General features: G+C 39.0%; 1 protein-coding gene across 1 annotated transcript in view; it reads left to right on the top strand.

Annotated features, from left to right (window-relative positions):
• plppr1 (phospholipid phosphatase related 1) overlaps positions 1 to 16,276 on the top strand; it is a 67,129-nt gene that overhangs the window by 2,766 nt on the left and 48,087 nt on the right. The window contains exons 2-3 of the mRNA XM_075456624.1: positions 11,529 to 11,611; positions 11,746 to 11,832. The gene's annotated coding sequence lies outside the window, so the exon portion shown is untranslated. The remainder of the gene's footprint in view (positions 1 to 11,528; positions 11,612 to 11,745; positions 11,833 to 16,276) is intronic.

The raw sequence follows: 16,276 nt of genomic DNA, 5'->3' as shown, positions 1-16,276 counted from the left end.
ACATATTTGCATCTGCCAAGCTCTCTGTGTCGCTTGCTGCTGTCCTTCCTGACAGCCCATGTTTAGCCCGTGGTTATCATATTCCTCGGTATGTCAGTTATTCAGACGCTGCTCTGCAGGTTTAGGTAGTGACCTTAAATGGGCATCGCACATGCAACCTCTGCCCTCCACAGTCACTCGCACATATTAGCACTCATTCCCACTCCGAAGGCTGGGTGTTACAAGAATGTCAGCTTGTCAGTGGTGATCTACATTGCAAAATGTATGCAACCTGTAACATAATATGGTTGATGTACAGATTTAGTTTTATAGGGCATGTCGCATGAAGGGAACCGTAATTTCATGAGTTTTACAACGTGCAGTCTACAACAGTGTGTATTTTTCTTCCCCTTACCCCACATCTTTAAGTCCCTAACCATTTGCGAGTGGAAAATCACAAAGTGAGGACAGGGAGGGATGTTGAACGTATATGTCACCACGAAATCTGAGGTTCCGTATAAACAAAGAAAAATCACTGTGGGAAATTTTTGTCAAGGCTGAAAGCAACAATAGATAAATTTGTGAACATTACACTAACTATGTGCTTACGACTCATTTTGCAGAATATGGACTTTTCTTATGCGCCTGAGATAACGCAGTTCACAACGTTGGTTTCCAGCCCCTCTACACCGTTTCACTTTACGGTCACTTTATGTGAGCTTTCGATAGTGTCTTTGTTGCCTCCTCAACATGACAATAAATTTATGTGTGTGGCTGTACACAGTGGTGTTACATCCCACATTTGTAGCTTTTTGAGTTGTTTTTGCCAAAGAAGGGAAACAAAAAACCACTAAAGGTATCTACGTGGCTGCCACGATTAGAGCCTGTAGCCTGAAGTATTCATTATTTTCAATGAAAAAAAAAGAATTGATTGATTAAAGCAAAATTAGAAGGTGTGAATAAGTAAATATAAAATGTGAATGGAAATTGCAAGAATTGCAAGTGCGTCCACTAATGTGCAACAGACATCTCTAAGTTCACTCGAGGTGGTTTTTATCCGTTTTAAAGAAGACTTGGCTAACATTAAGGGGAATGGAATCAGTTTTATGAATTGCATCTGACCTGATAAAGATAAAAGGATGTGACTCAACAGCTTGTTTCAAGTCTCAGCTGGCAAACAAACTCAAATGACTTCACCGCGTTTTCAGATATACAGTATATCTATATATAATAAACATAATCTATCCAATATGTTTTCAGGAAATTAGAATAAATCATTTAGAATAGCTTTCTCAATTTTCCTCTTCTGGATGCATGCCGCAGAAGTTGCTGTCATTTCTTTTTTTTTAATTTTTCTTTTAACTCTAAGAGCTCTTGTTTCCGGTTTGGACAACCTCTTCAGCTGCATTACAACCACTTGCAACATAGCATACACCACCTCTCTCTGGTGACACTATGCAGCCTTCTTGTTCACTTCAACCCAGTCTATAAAAAATTGTGTCTGATTAACATTAACTTTTGTCAGCTCATGACCAAAAACCTGGCTGTAGTGGGACAAATTGTGATTCATGTAGATATGTATGACATCAACATTTTCATGTTGATATGTAAATGATACTGCGGACCCGTGGCACAGTCTGGTTGAAGAGCAGTTGGGTCTCATACTACAGCAGTTCTTTTGATTTCCCATCTTTTCGTGAGACATTTTTGTCCATTCTTTATAAACAATCTATGGTGAAAAACTTTTTTTCCCTGAATAAAAAAATCCCATGGCAACTTCTTTGTGGACAGCACAGTTTTGAATGTAGCACTGAGAGCCTTTCTGCTCCAGCTATTCCCACACAGTACACTCCGCAGTGAGTGAAACTACACACACAACAAAGGGCTGCAATCTTGTCATTATTCCATCACAAAGAGCCTGTCGGCTCCCACATGTTGCTACACACTTTACCCTGTGTTTGGTAACAGCGTGAAAGCACAACATGTCCTGCAGGATTTGGCTAAATGTTGTATCAAAAATATTGTGGATTTTCCCCACACAACTGCTGCTGCAAATTTAGAACAGGAAACAACAGATAGATTTGTATTTGCCTCCTTTTTGATATAGTTATTATTATTATGGCTAATCGATCAGACTCTTTGTCTTTGGCTTTGGAAAACATTTTAACAAAGATGTTTTGGGATTTGAGTATCACAGAAACCCTGTTTTTCTACACATGAATTTAAGGTGTCAATGGGAGAGATATTGAAAAGAGTTAAAAATCCAAAAGCAAAAATGAATAATTATCACTGCCAGTAGAGTAGACTGTGTGCTGCGGTACATCTTTTACTGGACTGAAATTTTTGAGAGCTAAAATGACATGTCGGTTTACTTAAAGAGGTACAAGAGAGGTTTCATAGGTATTTGGTGTTGCTTCAGTATAACTTGCGACTTACTTTCTGTCAGTGGGTGTGTTTGAACATGGGATGATGAAAACATTTGGCTTGCTGTGCTTTGACACATTTTTGGCAGTGGAGAGCTTTATGGGGAGCACAAATTGAGACGTCTCAGAACCGTCTGGCACTGAGAGGACCCGAAACATATTCCTGACAGGAAGGGTCGAGGAGCGTGATACAAAAAAATGGGTTGATGTTTTGACTGACATCAACTTTCTGGACACTGCATGTGGGGACATCAGAATTTAGTATAATCAGAGGTACAGATACACACTATATCTTGGAAACTGTATGTACTTAAACTGCATGTGTAACCTAGCGTGACAATAGTGGCTGTAGTAACTTTTCAAATTCAGGAATATTTTGCCACCTTGTGGATATGAAAATGTTTATGCATTTAGCAGATGCTTTTATCCAAAGCGACTTACAAATGAGGATATAATATTACAGCTAACGTCAAAGCTAACAACCGCATAGAAGGAAGCCACTGGTCAGTCACTGGGACACTGTAGAGATAGAGTGCAGACATAGAGGGAAGTACAGAAAGAGAAAGTGCAGTAGAGGGGGTTGGGAAGTACAGGGTAAGTGCTTGGATAGGAGATGCTCTCTGAAGAGCTGGGTCTTCAAGAGTTTCTTGAAGATATTCAGGGACGCCCCTGTTCTGGTAGCGCTCGGCAGGTCATTCCACCACCGTGGAACGACACATGAAAAGAGTCTGGATTGTCTTAAGTGTGGTGTTGGCACCGCTAGACGACAGTCCTTTGACGACCAGAGTGACCGAGTTGTGACATAAGCCTTTAAGAGTTTAAATGGAGTTTACCTTGGCTTGCTACTTTTAATGTTACTGTTATTGTTATTTTATTGCTAATTTTATCTCAAATTTTATTTTTATTAGTGATGAAGTTATTCTTATTGCTATTTTATTGACGACTCTCTTAATATGTGATGCAGTTGCTATTGTGAAGCACTTTGGTCAGCTGAGGTTGTTTTAATGTGCTATATAAATAAAATTTGAATTGAATTTAATTGAAAGAGCATTCGAGTAGATGGGAGCCGTTCCATTAAGGACTTTGTAGGCTAACATCAGTGTCTTGAATTTGATGCAGGCAGCTAAGGGTAGCCAGTGGAGCTCAATGAACAGAGGGGTGAACAGAGAAGTGACAGATGATTTCCAGTAAGGTCCAAATAGAGGGATGGTACATCAATATTTCTTTAATTCTTTTTTTTAAAGAAAAAATAATCTACTGCATAGGTTATGTCCCATGAAGGCTTACAGATAATATCTATATGATATATTTACAATTGTCCTGTCTGATTTGTATTATTCCTCTATCAATACAATTGTGTTGCAGCTGTGGAAAATAAGGTAAATTGATATCACTGATCATGAATGATCAGCATCTTAACTGGAATAATGATCAGTCACAATGCCATGCTCAGTTTAAAGTATGAATGCTGGATTGTGCAGATTCAGAGGACAGTATAAAAATACTGCCACATGAATGTATCCTGTGTGTAAAATAATGCAGAATAAAATAATTGAAGTATACTGACATTATTTGCAATTCCTTTGGTTAATATATTGGGGAGAATTGAACAATCTGGTGACTGTGATTGAACTTGCACTGGTAATAGACATCCAGTAGAGGTCCCTGCTTCACAGACTTTAAAGTGGTATTTTGCCACCGGTGCCTCCCAATTCAAAAAGTCTTTCAGAGAACTTGCAAGTGTGTGCAGTGATTGAAAATAATCAAATATTTACATATACTGTACTTACATTGTACTTACATGTACTTTGAGGTACTTGTACTTTTCTTGAGAATTTCCGTGTCACCATTTCTTAGAGGCAATTAAATAGACTGAATAAAATTTAGTCTGATGACATAAAACAATCTGAAAAGTGCGTGTATGTACTGTATACACATTTTGGTATGTAGGACTTTTTCTCATAGAATAATAGTTTTGTATAACTATAATGGTATTTTTATCCAAGTACATGATTTGAGCACCACTTCTGCCACTGATGTGACTCCAATGATTCAGTAAACAAGAGTTGATACGAGTGAGGGAGGCAGTAAACTGAGAGTTCAGATTTAAAAGAGATTTTTTTTTTCGGCAATTTACTTTTAACCCCATTTAAAGTTGTGTCAGACTTGCAAGTTTGTAAGCCAGGCGCATTTCACAGCAATGCCACCAGGTCAAATTCCTGCTCATACAGACAGACCCCCAAGCATTCTCGGAAAGAAATTAATAGAGACGAGTAGACTCTGCTTTGTGCTCCAGTGGGTTTTGGTTGCTGGAGAGTGTTTCAGCTTAGATAAGGCAGCTATACCACACAAACCAACACTGGGATTTACTCTGACCCACTTCAGAGCTCCAAACTGCATATCGCACCACCACACATAATGCGAGCGCATGTCTTTGAATAAAAGACAAAGGGACCTTGAATAAGTCAAAATATTTCTATGTGCTTTAACTTTAAAGCAAAAAATAAATATATTCATAACTTCAAACTATTAATTTCCAAATATTTATGCAAATAAATTCATATAGAGAAATTTACATGTAAATAATAAACAGAACAGATTGATTATTTTATTAATTAGAGGTTCCTGTAGTGAGACATTATATTGCTCTAAAGCACATAAAACAATGACTGTGAACTAATGCAGGTAAGAACATGCTGCAGGGTCACCACAACAAATCCCAAGATAAACGTGGCTCTAAATGTAACGGCACTGTGTTGTATCCAATACATTGCAGAGCTGTTTAATGTGCATTAAGAAAAGAGAAAGAGTAATTAATTTTAGTGAAAGCCACTGTATGATTTTGACCTGAACTAAAGCTGGAATTAAACTTTGATACAACCAACAAAGGATACAAGTCTGTGACCCACTTCAACTGAGGAAATACGTTACAGAGGTGATGAACAATTCATAAACATCCTGGCCAGGGTTTTGGAAAAAAAAAGATGAAGGATGCCGACATCCTTCTTGTTGGGGAAGTTATTAAAAGAAATTAAATATTCAAAAGAAGAGCTCCGTTCTCTCAGTGCTGTGTGCTCTTTGCAGTGCAACTACAGGTATACAAACAATGGATGCAGCTGCTATTGCCATCAAAATGTAACATACAGAAAGCTAAAGGTGATTAACAGCCAGGAGGCAAATAAAATGTGACATGAAGGTGGCAGACATTTGTTTTAATGGTAAATATAATGTGTTTACACAACGCTTTTCCGGTCTGGTTAACCACTCAAAGTGCTTCTACACTACAAATCACATTCACACACACACACACACACACACACACACACACACACACACACACACACACACACACACACACACACACACTCATAAAGCACTTCTCTGTCTATTTAGTCTTACATGCTACACAGTGCATTTTCTCTACCACACACATTCACACACAATTGGACCTGTCAGAGGCTACATGGAGTTCAGTGTCTTGCCCAAGGACACTTTGTCCTGTGGTCCAAGGAAGCTAGAGATTGAACCGGCCACCTTCTGATTGGTAGATGGCAAGTCCTCCTCCTGAGCTACAGCCAGAAATCTTATCTCAGTCCTTTTTCCTTTTAAATAAATGCTTATACTATCTGCCCACCGCAAGTAAAAAATTAAACACTTTCTTCATAAATTCCAAGATTAAAACCCATGCAACATGACTTTATAAAATAAACACACTGCTGTACTTTGAAGTGTTATGTCCATCATCTCATCCTTTCCTTTTCCCTGTTTCTGACCTTCTCCACCAGATTTGACCATTTTAGACCATTTTAGCCAAAGAAAGCAAAAAACTAACCAAGCAACAAGGTTTAATAGACCTAAGTAATGGCAGCTCAATTAATATCTGGTAGCTTTATAACTGGTGGCTTCTCTTGGAAAAGGTTTACTGGACAGCACTCGAGGGATTAAACAGTGTTTTTTCCTCACAGTGCGATGTGAAAGTCCAACAGGCTCAGTTTAGAGCTAAGAAAGAGGAACATGTATCACAGGTTAGGGATGTCTCTCTGAGCTGAATAACTGCAGGTTTAAAGATCATCAGACTTACATTCAGAGAACAACTGGATGGTGGTGTGGTAGTTAGCTCTGTTGCCTTACAGCAAGAAGGTTTCTGGTTCAAATCTTGGCTGGGCCCTTTCTGTGTGGGGTGTGTATGTTCTTTAGGAGGTTTGCACATTCTCTGGGAGTTAATGTTTTTGTGATGGAGTGGCAACCTGTCTAAGCTGTACCCTACCCTCTGCCAGCTGCCTCTCACCTGATGGCTGCTGGACTAAGATCCAGCGTCCCCACCACACTGAATAATCCATGTGATGATAATGTTGATGCAGTTTGCGAGTGAGAGCTGCTGTTTATGTCTTTAAAAACTACTTCTTTACTTCTGTGAAAGTAGGGCTTACTTGTCGTATCAATGGCATGTATAAATAAAGTGGGATATAATTATATGACGATGTTCTGTTTTAGGTCCCTATTCCAACAAGTTACTGTGTTTATTTAATGATATAAATTCATAATGCCATATATGACAAAACTTATATAATTTGATTGTTATCATGTGTGTAAACATATTTAATTGGACATTAAAAAGCCCCCAAACATACACAAGATCTTATGTAACTGTTTTCTGACTATGGAAAACTACTGTATTTTTTTATGACTCAATATTTTTCTGCATTTAGTTTTTATTTTATTTTGTGTGTCACTGCACTACATAGACTATGAGCATGCTGTCCTGAAAAAAAAAAGGCTCATCTAAAGTTTGCAGCTGACCACATGGACAGAGATAAAGCCTTTCTGAAGACAATGTTAAAATTTAAAAAAAAAAAATCATTTTTAAAAAGATGCTGAAAATACTAAAGCCAGGCTTTAAGTGTCCTTGGTATGTCTCCATGGATCCGAAGATGCTAGTTGTGTTTCAAATGTGCCTCCAGATTGATTTATCTTGCTACAATGGGTAGACGCCTGTTTGGAGGAGCAAGGGTGAGGTATCCAACCCCAAGAATATTCTGTCAGCTATTAAGCATGGAGGTGGTACTATCAGGCCCTTGGGCTGTTTTGCTGCCAGTGCACAAGGGCACAGTGCAACTTGCTAAGGGACTTTCAATGATATACAAGGTGCCCTGTTTTTGTTCTTTTAGCCTGTACATGTAACTTTGTGATATTTCAGAGGTACAAAACACATAAATAAACTGTGCAGAACATATGTGTGTGTATTTTTCAAGACAAATAAATGAAATCACAGAAAGCCAATTTTTTCCTTAACAATCATGCCCAGGATGCACTGAGAGTGCATAAATACTGCATATAAGGGTGATTTGTCTATCTGCTTTTCACAGTCTTTCATCCATAAGCAGTTTGACTAAAATACAGCTGAGCAGAAAGTACATTTTTCATTCTTGTCCAGTAATTTGACAGTTGTCTTCACGCACAGTATCGGGTTGATGGTGCACATATGCATGAGATGTCATAGAGATTTGTGTAAAAAGGAAGAGTTGGGAAAGTCCTCTTGGTATTTAACTGGGAAACCCCAGGCACTGGTTTTGAAGGAGAGGAATAATTGTGAAGAGATCGCAGTGCTCAGAGGGTGGAGAGATGGTACTGTGCATTTAATACTCTAATGTGTGTGTGTGTGTGTGTGTGTGTGTGTGTGTGTGTGTGTGTGTGTGTGTACTGAGTAAATGTTTATTTTGTGGGCTCACTGTACTCATTATAGTGATTTCTACAGGTTTGTTTGGGTATATATGTGTGCTCTCATGTGCGTGCATATATGTGTGTGTGTGTAAGTGTGCACGTTTGTGCGCAGCTGAGACACGTAAAAGAAGGCCAAGGCCCCCGAGACAAACGTGGCCGCTTACCCGTTTGGTTGCTATGACGACTGGGAGATGGGAAAAGCTCTGTCGGAATTGCCATTAAAATGGAAAGCAGCCGACCACTGCATGCCTGAACATGCACACAATGCATTCACATGAAGACAAAGCAGGCGTAAAATCTCGTGCTCTCAAAAATCGAAAGCATGCATGTAGAAGGGTTCACTGTGGAAGCAGCATTATTTTGGTGGTTGCAGAATAAGAGACGTGGTTTTGAGAAATGGGCAACCCTGTAGCCTAACATTCAATATCACGATTAATGGCTTATAATTCCTTTGGGAATGTGTGAACTTGGGTGTGCGAGTATGTGCAATATCAGGACAAAACTACAACAGTGCTGTAGGAAAAGAGCTAGACCCAAAATGATTAACAAAGACAGGGAGAGCTTGGAATACTTTAACTGGTTACATTGTTTGTATGTTCAAGCAGGTCAAGCAGATTTCTGGAAAGTAATGTTTTGGCCCTTTCTCACTCAAAGAGCTTTTTGGGGGATATGACTCGGTTTTAATTCAGTTTAGGGTAAGTGTAGTATTGATCAAGGTTGATGTTAATAATGTCTAAGTATAAAAGTATAGACGTGAGTTAAAATTCAAACCAGCTTTTTCTGACTTTAAAGTCTCATTGTGCACCACCAGGTCCATAATACTTTTCCCTGCACCCACATACAAACTGAATGCTTCCCAGCTGGTTACTGTTGATATATGGCCCCTGACACTCTCCTCCTGTTCTGAAAGTACAACAACAGAACAAACATCATGGACTGGTGAAAGCCAAATCTCTGGGAATCTTGGACACCAGTGCCGTACTTGGCATGTTATTGCTGCTAGAAGATGAACTGTGTATTGGATCGTGGCAATGCAAGGAGGGCAGTAGAGTTTTTCCGTAATCCAAATGAAACAATATTCTAATTATGATATGTACCCAAATTGTGTGTAAAGGCTATTACCATTATTTTCCCATTTGCACATTACAGAGCATAATCAAATTCATGATCCAAGCTTACATAACATCTGTTTACAAAACTGCTAGGTTCCCTCCCTTTGAAAACCTTGATTATGCCCATAGCCCTCAAAATATGGAGCAGTCAACTCAAATTTCTCTCTTGCCCTCTCATCAAAGTATCTTTTTACTAGAGCCTTTGTGTTCTGCACTGAATTCTGCTGGAGCCAATGGTTATAGATGACAGAAACAAGCACCCTGGTTGAAGAAAAACAAGTCCAAAACCAGTAATGATTTAGTTAAAAACAAGTCCAAAGTTGCTCATGATAAGCGGACCTGGCAAATCTGGAGCCAAGAGCTTGTATTGTAAAACAGCAAGGTGCAAGATGCTGTGAAAAGTCCTGTAGGACAATAGTGCAATATGTGCATATGTTTAAAGATCAGCATAGTCCAAATAGCTTAATTAATTACCTTGATTATGATCTTACTCAGGTTAAGGTTATCAGAAAATGCTGTATCAGTATTTCTTGTCAGATTAAGGTGTCTACATGCACTTAATAACTCAATCTTATTGTAATTTAGCCAATAATCTGATCCTTTCAGTGCCATGTAACCCCACTGAATGGCAACATCTCATTCAGATTAAGGGTTAATTGGTTTTATCCTGCTTTGTTCTAACCAGAATGAGGTCTATTTCAAAGTTCTTGTGGTAAACTGTATGACAGACTGGAGGCATCAGGTTCACCAAAGATTTGAGCAGACCATGTCATCTCTGCATCTTCTCGTTGAACTGAAAGGGTTCCTGTCAAAGCCTGGGTTCATAAGTCGAGGAAGCAAATCTTCTTTCCCAAAACAGTTACCTGTCATACTGTGCATATATAAGACTGTGTTGCATCATGTTGTTCAGGCAAAGAATATTCTTGCCTGAGGAAGGAGGGAATCATGTGTGCACAGATTAAAACTCAGCCTGGAGCCATTGAGTCAGTCGTAGGCCTAGTAGATTTGTTAGAGGTGCCACCCAAGGTAAAGATGGATAACTTGCTCAAAACCAGAAATCGGTGTGAGCTGTTCTCTGTTTTATGCATAGCACAAGCAGTATGGGGAAATAATGAATTCATCACTTAATTAAGCTGCCATTGTTTTTAAGAGCAATGAATTTTATCCGTTGGATTAATTCATTTTAGTACCTCCTTACTGTATTCCAACCTTTGTCTTTTTCATCCCAAAGAAACAGAGAGTGATAATGTGATAAACAGGCTGCATTTCACAGCATCAACTTATTGCTAAGAGCTCTAAAACAAATCCATGAAAATGAGTGCAGTAACTGCAACCCCTTAGCCGAGGCATCTTATACCAAATCTAGCACCTCCATGAAATGAAACATGCATTACTCTGCTGATTCACATTGATGGTTTTGTGTGCCTGACAGAAGAGGAGAGTCTCTGCGCTGGAATCCTTTAAGCCATGAATACATTTGTGTGCTAATAGCTCTAACAAGGACAACCAGTCCACACACACCCACTGCGAAGAAAGGTTAAACAAAATGTTGCAGGAAACATCAGGTTTATGTGCTGGATTCCCAACGGACTTTATTGTGCCTTCGGTTTAAAATAACTCATTCAAGGGAAGTGATGTTTGCTGTGGTACGAGAATAGGTGTTGCTTTAATGATACTGATAATTGTGTGTATTCTGGAAGTAATTTTTTCCTCTTTCTTTTCTGCGCGTGTGTTCCTCAGTTGGTTGTGTTGGATCCGGCAAATTAACTTTGACGCTTATGTTTCGTAACACTACTGCAAGGCTGCCTACATAAGGCCTTTTTCAGGCTCTGGATCCCCCTGCCTTTATCTTTTCTTCTTGGTTTCTTTCTTCTTAATTTAGGTTGCACCTCCCACTTCTTTTTTTCTCACTGTCATAATTTCACACAGTGAAGGATAATGTATTTGTCACACTGTTCCCCCTTACTTTCATTAAAATAACTGGCTGTCTGCATAGGTCTTTAATCTAATTTTTGGCATTTTCCTGGTGGTATTTCTAGTAGCAACAATTTGACCTGCTTTGCTCTTAATTACATTCAGCAAAACTATAACTGTGTATCTTTCACCAACACAACCAACCATAGATACATATTTTGTTGACCCAGTCAGACGTTTGCAGTTATCAGTTATAGGTGTGACATCAATGGGACAACCCTTAACAGTTTTATAGTTAAAGAGCATATTGGACAGACCTTTGTACGTTGCTGTTTCACATGATCTGTTTACACATGTGCTGATGTGCTCTGGCATGTAGGGCACACCAGGGCACACAAGAGAGCAGCCAGACGCCTCGCGAATATCTTCGAAACAGCTCCAAATGTTCAACAACAAGCAGGGGTGAGTAGAACATCATGTTATAATGTGAAATCAAGGGCCCAATGTCAAAAAACCGGTCTTATCCTTTAAGTGCCTTGGGATGACATTTGTTGTATTTGGCGCTATATAAATAAAACTGAATTTAATTGAATCAGGCCGGTCCAGGGTGTACCCCGCCTCTCGCCCGATGACCGCTGGGATAGGCTCCAGCCCCCCCGCGACCCGACCGACGGATTCAGCAGGTATAGAAAATGGATGGATGGATGGATGAAATTGAATCACATTTGCAGACATTCATTATATGTTTTCAAACAAAGAAAGTTATTGTGTGGGAACTTGTAAAGGTATAAGGCAAAACTCACACTGTCAAACAATCCACATTATTGTGTTTGCTTGAACCGCTGGGAAATTGTTGAACTTTGACGTGTTTTAGATGTCAAAAAAGATCTCTTATCACGGCCACCTTCTAAATAGTATTTAACTTGGTTTGCCCATCAGAAAACCTCTCTGATGCTCCAAATTGAGAACTCTCTGACTGCTGTCTATGGACAACTCATAAGTACTACACATAACCCCTGCTAAAAAAAGAGAACTATCCCTCTAACATAGTTCTTTATAAATCAATTTCCTTTTCAAGTAATAATTACAAATACGGGTCTGTGCATTTTAATGTATTCATATTAATATTATCTTCTCCTTTTATAGTGGCCTAATGCCACTATACCTATAATAGATACTGATAAACAGGAGAGTGCATTTTAGGAGGGTTTTCTTTATCATCAGCTGGTAGTTTTGAACAGTGCCAATCAGACCCCTTTATTGTTTATGTACAGTTTACAAAATATAATGATACACAGGCCCACTCTGTTGTGTAGAATATATGTCTCTTTGTATGTGGATGCATTCATCCTGTCACTGCTGCTTGTATGAACAACCATTTGCATCCATTACACTAATTTCAACCCAAAGGCCACATATATGCTTTTACTAATCTCAGAAAAATCACAATGTGATGTTCACGGCAGAATTAGTCTAAAAAAATTATAAGAAAAGTTCAGAAGGTCAGAAAAGTTGAATAGTAACTTTTTGATTTTGATGACAAATTTAAAAAAATAAACCACCAACAGCTGCCAACATATTAGGACTGAAAGCTCTGAATTCAATTATTTGATATACTGTTGTGAGTGAGTTGCATTTAGTGTCTGACAAAGCCTAACTCATAGGAACTTTCTTGACATAATAAGTTTTAAATTCTTGAGTGAAAAATTAAATTACAGGAAGTCGTCTTGCATTAAAAGGCAAAATGTCTCCTTCTAACATGATGTTTTTTGGGTTACTGCAGTAGAAGGAGTCACTTTGGTGGCATTAACAGAACAGTAATGTGTCTCCATACTTATACTCAGGTCAGTATTTCAGTGATGACATTTATAATGTGTGCAGCATCCTTAATGTGCTTTTATGACCTGAAACAAACAAAAAAATTATTGCTGCAGTCAAACATTATGTTCCATATGCTCCATCTCTTTACTGGCTTATGATGACAAAGGCATGATGGAGCAACAGTGACCTTTGCCATGCGGATTTCAATCACTGCAAATGGAAATACAAGCTAAGGAGACTATTGAAATGTGTTATATTCTTATATTCTACTCTGTGACTCATGAATTTTACAGCACAGGATATTTATTGCATTAATGCACTGATTGGTTGCAGCTAGAGATAGAGAGAATTTGTGCTTCTGTTGTGGTCACTGACCCATGAGGGGCTGCAAAGTGACAAAACACGAAGAGAGGATGGAGAGAAAAGATTGTTGATGCTGCTGACGGAGGAGAGGAGATACTGAAGATTGTATGCTTTATTATTCATCTCCTGTAGATGTAAGCTTACATTTTTCATCCTCGTGGGAATAACACTTGTGGCCGGAGTGGCAATAAATTATCTTCTTTTTGAGGAGGTTATTTCTTATCCCTGTGAGAAGCTTGCTGAGCTTGTACACATATGATGCTGAATCCAATCAAACTAGCTCCTCAAAATATAAAGCAGTTGGGTATGTGGACATTTCATATTTCTCTCAAGGACACTTCAGAGCCACGAGCAGTCTCCATTACAACATGGTTTCCTTTCTTTGTCCCATGTGCGCATGTGTTTGCGTGTGTGTGTTGAGTCATAGTACTTCCATGAGCTTTCAGCCCTCTGCCTCTTCTACCTAGATCAGTGATTTAATCACATAAATAGGCAGGCCAATTCACATTTGTTTGTATGCACTGCATATGAGTGTGTGGATGTGTTGTGTAACCCTCTGGCACGGTGCAGGACGGTGTAGAGCTTCAGCGTTTCTGTGAGACCACCCTGAGGCCTGTGTATGAGGTTCCCTGAAAATAGTAACAATGTGTTTTTCCTGTATGCAGGCTTCTAATTCCATATATATGAGGACAGTGCCTTAGCAAGTTTGGGCATACTGAAAGAAAACAACATTTTGACAACATCCTGCTGCTCTTCCCTTTTCAAAGAGATAATTTTTTGGGTCAGGCTTGGTGTTTACAGATGAGATTAGAATCATAATTAATTTCCTTGAGGTCGTATTAAGAATGTGAATTTATTAAGATGAGAAGGTTGCTGTGGATTTAGGATTTGGAAATGACAATGCACAAACATATGAGGCTAAGATTCCATTTTCAGCCTTAAGTGCCTGATACTTCAGAGAAGGAGTACTTCAGCAAGCGTCTGCGTGTGTCACTCAGCAGCTTTAAAACTCAAAGTGGAAGCTGTAATTAGTGTTGCTACAGCAACCATTCTGCCCATCCTCTGCTGACATCATAACCCCATTTATGCATTTCAGAGGGAACATCTGCGCCCATTCAGTTCAAATGATTCACCTCAAGACATGTGATCATCATCTCTGCTCAGACCCAGAATCAGTGTGATTTAGAGAAGCAACAGTAAAATCATTTCCACTGTTTTTAGAACTTTACCTTTTAACAACCGACAAGTGAGGGCAGTTTAACTTAACTAAACTAAACAATTTGATTAAAGTAATAAAATAAATAGTAACCCTATTGAATGAGAGATGTATTATCTGTTTCAGTGTGCCTGGTATTTAAAATATTAATATATTGCAGCAACCACCTTTTTAGTTAAAGTTGAAACAGCACAGCCTGTTCTGACTCCTTCTTGTTATTGTATGAAATCACAAATGTATTAGACCGCCCTCCTGTTTGTGTGTTTATCTAATCCTCATCTATGTTTTAAAGAATTCTGTAAATCTTTTATCAAAAATTCTTCTTTAGGGCGTGATTAGCATGAAAACCTGGTTTCAGAGGTGCACAATGTTCTTCACTCTTTTTGTTTTCCCCGCACTGCTCAAAGCACCTTTTCGAATTGTAATATAGTATGTTTTAAAGATGCTTTAAACTCCACAGCTTGCTCCAACTCTTCTGTTTGTGCCTTCTGTTGGGAAACTCTAAAGGAATTCCTTCTTGTAAAATTTGTTCTGGGAAATTCAATTTACTTCTTCAAAAGGATGTACATGGAAAGATATGGAACTTTAGAATGAGAGTTGCAGGGGAGACGTTGAGAAATATTCTGACTCTGAAGGAGCTGAAAAAAATCGAGAGAAACTGACGGCATGGAGACAAATATAGAGAGAATATGGAAAGGATATTCGAGTGACTGCTTTAATGATCAAACAGATAAACGCAGAATGAAGAAAGAAAGAAAAACACACAGAAAGGATGATTTATGGCTGATGCAAATGAAAAGCCCCAGCTCCCTCTGCAGCACTGGGCTTTTGTCTTGCCTCACTAATCCTTCCTGAACCCCCATCTCTCCCTTCCTTAAGCCCACATCTCTACCAAAGATCCTCAGTCGGCGCTTTCCCATCATCTCTCTCTGTATCTCTTCCAATTCCCCTCAAACACACTTTAGCTGTCCCATATTTCTGCAGCTCGCTCCTCTTTGACCCCTCCTCTCATTTTATCACCTCCTTCTCCCCTATCACCCCATCTTCTACATCCATCCTAGACCCCTGTAAGCTTTGGCCTCCCAGCTGTGACACCCCCCCCCCCCTCTTTTTCCTGTGATCCTGTTAAAGCTTCATGTCAGCATTAGTGTCTCTTCTCACATATTAAACCAGACAGCCATTGTATGAGTCTGGGAGCTGGAGGCAGAGTTTAGGTCAGCACCAGCATCTGCCCTCCATGGTCAATAAAGCGATGCAGACTATCTCAGTTTGTGCATTTTAATGTCAATCAATGAATCATGCAAATGTCAAAGTATCGATGTTTGTCTTTTGTCTTATTGCCATGTCTAAAAATATGGCCCCACAGCATTTGTGAAATACAAGCTAAGCCGAAGCATCTTCAAATGAGTAGATGATTGTTTTCGTCAGGCATTTAAAACAAAAAAGAAAAAAACAACAAAAGAGTGACTGACATGATGTGGTGTAAAGTGCATTTAGCAAGTTGTTGGTAATGCAGTATTGTATATTTTTTCTTTGGATGCTTCTTCTACATTCTCTACAATGTTTTTGGTGCATTCTATCACCACACAATCTTCTCTATCCATTCTAATGCTTTGCCCGTAGTGCCATTTCTATCTCTCCCTCACCATGAGTCCCTTCCCTCCTCTTCCTCCACATGTTTCTCCTCTATCCCTGCTACAGGATTTCTTTTTATATTTTATAAACTT

The sequence above is a fragment of the Odontesthes bonariensis genome, chromosome 22, assembly GCF_027942865.1.
Source record: "Odontesthes bonariensis isolate fOdoBon6 chromosome 22, fOdoBon6.hap1, whole genome shotgun sequence".
Taxonomy (NCBI): Eukaryota; Metazoa; Chordata; class Actinopteri; order Atheriniformes; family Atherinopsidae; genus Odontesthes; species Odontesthes bonariensis.
The sequence above is the reverse complement of the archived record's forward strand: the minus strand, read 5'-3'. Positions and strand labels throughout refer to the sequence as shown.